Raw genomic sequence first — 9,392 nt, forward strand, 5'->3', positions numbered from 1 at the left:
TGATCCTAGCTGTCAGTCAAGTATCCTTGCAACTCCCATAGCAATCAGAGAAGACTGTTGGGAATTTGGAATTTATTGCACTTGTTTGAGGTCTCAGTAATTAAAATGAATCTGGCTATTTAATTATAATACCACTTGCATAGTGCTATGTGCAATGTATGATTTCGTTGTGATATGTCATTGTGTTATTGTGTTATTTTACAATTAAGTTATTTTGCAATCACAGAGGACAAAACAATTAATATTATAAATAATAAACGAATGTAATAAATAATAAAATATGTAATATCATAAATAATAAAATAACGCCCAGCTACTTCATTAGAAACACTACATAAAGGAAGCTGATCCCAAGCACAGTTTGCGTTAGCCATCTTCCAGCTGTTCATCAGTGGTCTCATCAGAGGTACTGATGATAGTGCTACTGTTGGCTGGATATTTCTGAGTAATTCACCCCTCTCAACCTAGCAGTGAAACAAACGTGTATTAGCAACCATTCCACTAATGAAACACTGATAATGTTTCATTAAATGTTATATATGAAAACCACAGTGATGGATTTGATGCTGTTTTGAACAATAACTCTACATATTGTCAGGGCTAATAACTTACTTACTGAATACAGGGCCTTGCTTGACCAATACATGCAAATATGGAAGCCATGTATCATATTAAGCAAAAGCTATTTAAGGTTAAATTGGAAGGATATATATACCTGATAGGTACACTGTCATCTATTCTTCCTCAGATATTTATCCCTTCTTCCTTCTCCCATTTTGTTTTAATGTACAAAGTCAAATGTGTTCGGAATTTTGACAGACCCTTATTCATACATGAAATAATTCTGCTGCCAATATCTGAAGTATATGCTCTTCTATGTTCTGTCAGACATGAACTTGTCTCAGTTACATTTTTTAGCTTCATATTAACATAATGTCTGCAGATACCAATAAATCTTGTTTTTCTAATAAGTGTTTCTCTTCAAGCTTTTCAAAACTGGGCAGTGTTCCTTCTTTCATTACATTGCATAGAGCTGTTCCTTTAGATGTCTAGTCCTTAAAACTAGTGTCCAATTTATTCAATGTAAAGTCTGAGTCGTATAAACAGCATTTAGGAGTTACAATATCTTATTCTATTTTTTATTCCTTTATAATACCTTTCCATACTTTAGTCCAATTAGCGCATCTGTTATCAGTAATATTTATGCAACTTTGTAGGGAATGTTTTATATTTATTTTATATTTCTGAGCTGTGGAAATTTAATAATTGAGAAATGACAATCATATTTAATAATTGCCAAGTGACCGTCACAAGTGACAGTCCTATCAGTCAGTGACAATCACATCAATCACATCAGCTAATTTGACTCCTGGAGTCATTCTGTTTTACTGTATAAAGTTATATCAGCTAAGTTTATCAGATGGAACTTTCCAGATTTTATAACCATTATGGTGACAAAAATTTTTCTGTTATTTATATTATTCTTATTGCTGTATGTGATGAACTTGTACTAGTTCAGCATACAGAAACAGCCATGACCATGACAGTGTTGATAACATTTGTTGTTCGGGTTGACCATTGATGAAAATGGCAGAAGGTGATGTGCCATCAGATGGGGTACAGTCTGTAATGGTAATGCTAATGCTAATCCTCTGTCAGACATTATGTCACACCTCAGGACACTTTTCAAAATGTGATCTAAACTCAATTGTTGCTAGTCACAGCAACACAGCTAGAGCATCACAACAGTTCAATGCATTGAAAAAAAATGTAATGATTAGCAAAAGAGCAACCATAGAGATGTAATAAAGTGACGGTGGCATTCTCCAGCTTCAGCTTGCTGTCTCTTCTTCCCTTTGTAATATTCTGAGTTGAGGTGAATTACCGTGGCAGCTGATGAAGGATGAAATACAAAACGGATGTGATGGCTGACACTGCAGAGGGCTGATGACACCCAGTGTAAGCGAGTAGATGAGGGATGGGTACTTAGCCAGCAGAGACATAGCAGGGGATTATGGGGGAACCATGGTGGAGGTCCTGCAGTGGTCTGTGCTGAAGCAGATAACTCTGGAGGGAGCGAAATTACAGCACTCACAAGATCCGGAAAGATTACCCATCTTGAGGCCAGAATTTGGCAAAGTAAAGAAGCAAAACTTAGACTTAGCTGATAGACCATATCTGAGATAAGGATAAGAAACTGGATGAATTAGATTTTTTTAATTGCACCATTTCTTTAAATAGAGTGCATCCAAACTGGGACATGATTGAGGAGAGTAGTCTCCTAAATGAAGATATTGAGTCGAGTGAAGAGTAAGCAGACACTTTATGCTGAGATTTAGCCTTTCACACTCGGATTGGTTACATGTTTGCTCACTGATTTCATTCATTTTGTGTCTCCTGTACAACGAGCAGTAACTGGTTGGTTATATACTAATCTGTAGTCAAATGTGCTTAGCTGCTCATACATGTTTCTTTCAAAGTCTGGTTTGTTTGGCCGTATGACTATATTCACCGCATACTTTATTAAAAACACCATGTAGGTCCAGTTAAAGGCTGTAACCCATGTACTGCCATGCACTGTTTTTGTTAGCTACCTTCTAGCTCATGGTTTCTGACCTCGGCGCTGCCACAGACCGGATATTTTTGGATGGCAGACCGCTCTCAAGCCAGCAGTGACAATGACACATGAAAAACCCCAGCAGCTCTGCTGTGCCTGATAACCTTGTTCCAGCTCAACACCCACAACGGTGCCATTGCCATGGCAGTGTTATCACTATTAAGAATGTGGGTCCACAACTCAAACATAATGTGTCCAGGCAACAAGAGTCAGAACAGTTTCTATCCAGTTTATTCATTGTTTTCCACTGATGAAGAAGGTGACTGCCGAACTGTGCATGAAAACAGATGGCCTGCAGTGTATAACTGTACACATATAAATTGCACCAGTAAGGTAGGTGTAGCTGATGAAGTGTCAGGTGAATGCATAACACTGTAATGCTGTGAAATGGAAGAGGTATGACTCTGAGGTGTGCTGTTTGAGATGAAGAATAGAGAAAGGGGGAGCCACTCACAAAGGGAGTGAAAGCATCTTGAGAGGCCTAGAAGAGAATAGAGGTGCAAAGGGAGAAGAATAGACAAGCTCACATCAAAAAGCAGAAGAGGGAAAAAGACAGAGAAGAGGCTGAGAGGAGAGATGGATAAATGCACTATTTGAATTATGTAAAAGAGGTGCGTGGGTGAAAGCGAACAAACTGTGTGCGCGTGAGAGAGATGCAGAGGGTGGCAGAGAGAGAGAGAGAGAAATGTAGAGGGGGGGGAAAGTGGGAGACCGAGCGAGCGATAGCGAGAGAGACGGGCGGTGTTTGCAGCCCGATTTATGTAAGGGTTTGCGCCGACGGAAGAGAATAGAGATGGAAAAGCACAGCGCCGGCGGGTCGATTCTCTCCGCTCTCGCGCTCGAGCCTGGTGGACGAAGCTGACTGCTAGAGTTCGCCCAGCCCCCCCCGGCCGCCCCCCTCCCGCGACGCCTCCGCGCTCATTCCGCTGCCCATTCATTTGTCTCTGTTGCTCGGAAGCAAACGGTTTCAACGGTCCAGAGCGACAGGCAGACCTCCACGGCCACATCCATCACGCATACGACACGCGGCTCACCCCTCACGCAGACCGCTTGTTCCCAAGAGGCCGCACACTCAAGGACGCCGGTCAATAAAATGCTTTCCTCGCGTGACTGCGGTTCTGTTTCCTGTCAAAACTCTGGATTTTTGCACACACTCTCTTTCATGTACACTGTCAGTGAAGTGAAAAAAAACTTGATAAAATACTAGTGCCAATAGACTAATGCCATTAGACTAATGTAGCTAACAAATAAAGGAAATGAATATAAATTAATGGTAGCAAGAATGGACAATATCACAGCAACAAGGAAGCTCACACTGGTTTGTGAGCTGGAAAAATGGCTGTAACTTACATTGGCCAGAGTGACAGTAAACCACTTTCCTGTGGTTTTAATCATAGACATGAGATTTGTTTGACTTGTTTGTTGTATTACTATATTCTATCCTGCGTTCTATGGATATCTATTCTATGGATATTGGATTGTTTTCTGCAGGAGATATAGCACTTTATGATTTTGTTCCATGATTCAGCTCCGAACTGATCAACTTTCTCTGTCTCTGTTTGCTCCCTGTATCTCAGACCACGCTCGGGTCCGGCGGAAGAGCATTGCTACTGGGAGGCAGCCAAGCATGGAGACACCTCCCATTGCCCCCCCCCAACCCTTCCGACAGTCTGTGAGTATGCATCCCTCGCTCCCAGCATCACGCTCCTTCTCCCTGGCTCCCCAACTCCTCCTCCCCGCTTCCAGCGCACCTGCCAAGAGTATGGGACCACCTGCCTGTCCCTCTCTCTCTCTCTCTCTCTCTCTCTCTCTCTCTCTCTCTATATATATATATATGCCTTTTTCTATCGCTGTCTCTCTCTCCTCCGTGTCTCGCCATCCCCCCCGCCACCAAAAATGAGCACCGCCGTGACGCCCCTAGCACCGCCACCACCTCCATCTCTGTTCTTTCTTTTACGCTCTTCCTCCCTCACGTTTCCTCCCACCTCTTACCAGACCTGGGAGCCAAAGGTCTCCAGCTCCGTCTTCGGGGCGAGACCTTGCGTCTCATGTCATCCCTCTGTTGAGGTGCGTGATCTTGCAGCGACAAGGAGCCACGTGGCACTGCACACGTGGGCCGGGCCACACCATGCGCCAGCGCGAAACGCCTGCGCTTGGCTCCGAGGTGCCAGACAAACACTCTTAGTCACTGGGGAAGCTAGCATGTTTGGCTCTAGAGCCAAAACCTTAGTCAGTGTTTCAAATGTGAGAGGCTGCTTAATCTCACTGGCTGGACTATGAAGTATACGTTTATTCTCTGTACCTTACCTTGCTACTAGCTTTTTCCTAAATAATATCTCAAAACGTATTACTGCAATCCTGGTTCTATTTCCTTATTTTAATATTTCTTTTGAAGGAATAACAGATAAAAACATAAACAGCTTAATAGCACCCATGACACTGAAGAACACCATACTTCTCTATGGTAGGAATTCTGTTCGTCTTCTTTGCTCCAAGTAAAGGGATTCAAACGGAATGGTTTCAAACAGTAAAATGCTGAGTTACTTACATTTGGCAGATGCTCTTACCCAGAGTGACTTACAATTTCAATCATTTTACTGAGCTAGGTGAATGTAGTGTTAGGAGTCATACCCAAGGCCTCTTAGCAATATAGTGGTGCACTTGCCCTGACGGGGTTTAAACTCCAGTCCCCCACAGGAGAAGCAGTATTCTTAATACACTATACCAACCACCCTTAGCCTTCGACAGACTGAACATGGACATTGTTTGTACATACTCTCCTTCACATTTCACCTCTGAAATGTACACAGAGCTTTAGACTGCAGGAATAGTTATAGAACAGATGAGCTTATCATTTCTTCACTCTTCACCTCAGTGCAATTACCTTTCATTTGTTTGCGCCTCATTATGTCAAATATTTTTACAACTTACACAAATAATTAGTTCTACAGATGAACTAATATATGTACATTTGCCTGGTTTTAACATTATGTAAAAATGTGTGGGTAGTGGAAGGTTATTAGCCAGAGACTGGGAGACAGTGTCAATCCGGAGGAAAATAAACCCATTGTTACCTCCTGTTCCCATTCCTCTGGCCAGATCCACATCACAGGGGATGGGAGCTCCTGTTTGAAAGTAACAATGTCTACTTGTCACACCAAGTTTAAATGAAATAACTATGGTTAAACATAGCTGAATTAGAAGTCTGGAATTAGAAGATGTCACAGCATGTAAATCTGAAAATTTTCAAAACTTTTCCAAGTCAAAATGGCTGTGAGAAGTTAGGGAGAGCTTGATTTTTTGAAACTGGAATCAGTGAGATCCTGAGATCTGACATTACTGTTTGATGTTGAGAACAGTTATTTCTGTAGCTGTCGTTCTACTGGTTGAGAATATTTGCAGAACAACACTCCCCACTATTGGTTATCCAGGGACAGTGCAGGCTTGTTTGAGTGTTATGTCATACACTGTATGGTACAGTAGAAGCACACGTTCATATTTATATTTAGCCTCTTGCTTTTTAAATGTTTGTATATATTTTCTTATTTAACATGTTTTTGTTTTATTGCCCCATTTTCAGTTTAATTTCTCTGAATATAAATGTTCACTTCACATTTTCTCCCAGAATAGGACCTTTTATATGCATTGTTTAAAACCAAGATCCCCTAAATCCATTTTTATATATATATATAGATATATATATATATATATATATATATATATATATATATATATAAATTTTATTTATTTTTTTTTCGCCCTGAAACAATGCATTTTCCCTATCAACACATTTCTATTTTCTGGCTCGTTTTGCATCCTCCCCCCTCCACTCTTGTTGAGATGCGTTAATGGCAGCTATTTGTTGCCTTCCAGAGTTTCCTCGGCAGAAGGCTGAAGGGCTCTATAAAGCGAGCGAAGAGCCAGCCCAAGCTGGACCGCACCAGCAGCTTCCGCCAAATGATTCTCCCGCGTTTCCGCAGCGCTGACCAGGACAGGTACGCGCCAGCCCGTCAGCCGCCTGCAAGCCCGTCAGCTATCAACTCTGCTAATGCGTGTGTTTGCTTCATGGGGGGGGGGTGGGGGGGGGGGGGGGGGGGGGGAGGGGTGGAATCCCCTTCAACTCACAAATATTTTTCTTTGGTACTGTTCTGTTCTTCTCTTAAAATTGTCTTTAGTACAGCCTAAACCAACCACTGTGTCCTAATAGGCTATTAGGACAGAGTGTTTGGTCTACAGTGTTAACCTTGATGCTGACACTGGTATGAGGGCAGTGTCACCCCGTAACCTGAATCACAGTGACCTTGCATGGGAGTGAATGCGTGTCACAGATGGCTGGGATGAATTTGACTTGATACCGACTCAATCTGGAAAGCCATTACAGGTCTCAGCAGTCAAACTCACCCCTCTCGAGCTTTCTTTGGCAGGTGCAGCATCCTTCTGTCATAGATTTATTCATTCTTTCACTTCACCCTTGGCCGATCTTAGCACTTGTGTAAAAAGCAGGTCAAGGATTTTTCCAAACTTTAAATGAGAGAAACAGACCTGTTATTACATAATTTGAAAGAAAACATATTATGAATACATCATTGTCCTCCTGTTCTATAATGCACTTGAAAAGAACTTGCGATAGATACCAAGATCTAGAAACATTAAAAACATTTCACATTTTTACTGGATTATTTTATGTGCTGGATGACGGTGTTCCACCACAAGCCAAGAGGGTTTTAGTGTTTGAACTGCATCTCACTGAATGTTCGACATCCTCATATTTGCAGGTGTCCTGCTGTTCTTCACTCTGGAACTGCAGCTACTGAGCAGTCATATCACATCGCTTTATGTAAATCCTACTTATTTTCCTGGGCCAAGCTCTTCACAGTTTTTACCCAAAAAAACACTGGCAAAAAACTTCCTCCACAGATAGTAAAGTGGCCAAAATGGCCACAAAATAATATAAGCAGATCCTTTATAATATTCCAATAACGGATTTGTTTGCCACACTTTGAGAATTCTAACCTGTTTATTCATTCAGTATGATATTGGTTCTGGTTCCTCTGCATGTACCATTAACGTTACTGTGTTAAACATTAACAAGTCAAGCTGGAAGATTTCCAGGTTCTTAAAGTGACCTAGAGTCCACTGAGCAAGATTACAGTGTATATTGTCTCCTATTGCTGTAAAAGCTCTTATTAATGTAACCGCAGTAGTGATTCAGCCAAATGCAGCTCACCCTCAGTCAGAAACAGCTCACTGGAATGCTGTAACCTGCAAATCCGAAGCAGCACCAGTGTGATAATGCATCACAGTCTTATCTCCTCATGCCATTTTGCCTGAACCATGCTAAGCTGTGCAAAGAAGGGAATCTCGTATGGTGGCTTGGCTTTTCTGTTCTTCTGTCCGTCACTGGTTGCCTCGGTCATCGGCTATTTGCTACCATCCTCCATCTCTCTCTCTCTCTCTCTCGCTCTCTCTCACTCTCTCTCTCTCATCTCTATTTTTCTGACATTCGCTTCTCTGGGATCCCGTCGCTTACATAACTCATTGATTTCCTCTGAGAGGTGTCGCTCTGTCTTTCCCCTCATCACTTGTCCCTGTCTTTCATTCTCTCCTCCTTTCCTCCCCCACCCTGCCTTCTTTCACTTCTTTCATTCTGAATCATTCCTTCGCACCTATTTTTATGCCTCTCTTCTCTCTCTCTCGTCTCTCTCCTCTCTCTCTCTCTCTCTCACAACCCCCCTACTTTTAACTCCCTGATACACATTTTATTGCGGAATGTACACTGAAACAGTGATACTAAGAGGATTGGGGACATACAGCTGCAACCCTGGTAGGGACCAAAAGAGATTCAAATCTCTCCTCATTTTTACATGTTTAATCTATCAGTCATCTGTTCATCATTCTTTTCATCTGTCAAGTCTTTATGGCAGTGTCTTTGTGTGTGTGTGTGCGTGTGTGTGTGTGCGTGTGCATTTAAGAGTGTGAGTCTAGGATGTTGTTAGAGGTGTATGTAAGTGTACCAGTATATGAGTCACAGTACTTTACAGATGGTTTTTGCATGAATCTGCAATAATGTTTTTAAGTGTCTTGAAGGGTCTTGAATTTTTTTGCAAGCCATTCAATTCTATCTTGAACGAAAATGCCAAGTTACCTGTGACAGGGCTTTATGTACAGTTGCTGATTGTTTCAAAGGTAGTTACTTTCTGAAGTTCCCAGGAGCGTATGTCCCTGTGTAGATACTTAATGAGGTTAGGCTCTAGCAATATCAAACAAAGGCATTGCCTTTGACCAAATTGTGTAGCTTTGCCACATGCCACCACTGAATGAAGTGCTGTGCTTCTGGGACTCCCCCCCCCCCACAGCCATGTTATTCCTCATCTCCTCACAGGACACGTCTGATGCAGAGCTTCAAAGAGTCCCATTCCCATGAATCCTTGCTGTCTCCCAGCAGCGCGGCTGAGGGCGTTGGACCTCACGCTGGATAAGACGCGATCATCAAGCCAGTGCCACTCCAGCATCCTAGGGCAGGAGTACTGCTTTTGAGGTAAAATTTGGATATATTTGTTGGATATTATGTTCTTTACCTGGTGCCAGCTCACAACCAAAATGATTTTTTTTGTCATTCTAGCCTACATTTGAAAATTATCCAAATGTGGAGCTTGTAAATGTAGCCAAGGGCCTGTTTGTTTTCTGTTAAATCTCTTCATAAGACTGTTTAGTGCCTTTACGATAGTTTCCCTAACAACAGAAGATTGCTGGCGTTTGCAAAAATTTCATGATA

At 42.0% G+C, this 9,392-nt stretch overlaps 1 pseudogene; it reads left to right on the top strand.

The window, feature by feature from the left end:
- LOC118241449 overlaps positions 1–9,154 on the top strand; it is a 61,480-nt pseudogene extending 52,326 nt beyond the window's left edge.
- The last annotated feature ends 238 nt before the right edge of the window (positions 9,155–9,392 follow it).

The sequence above is a fragment of the Electrophorus electricus genome, chromosome 5 (assembly GCF_013358815.1).
Source record: "Electrophorus electricus isolate fEleEle1 chromosome 5, fEleEle1.pri, whole genome shotgun sequence".
Taxonomy (NCBI): Eukaryota; Metazoa; Chordata; class Actinopteri; order Gymnotiformes; family Gymnotidae; genus Electrophorus; species Electrophorus electricus.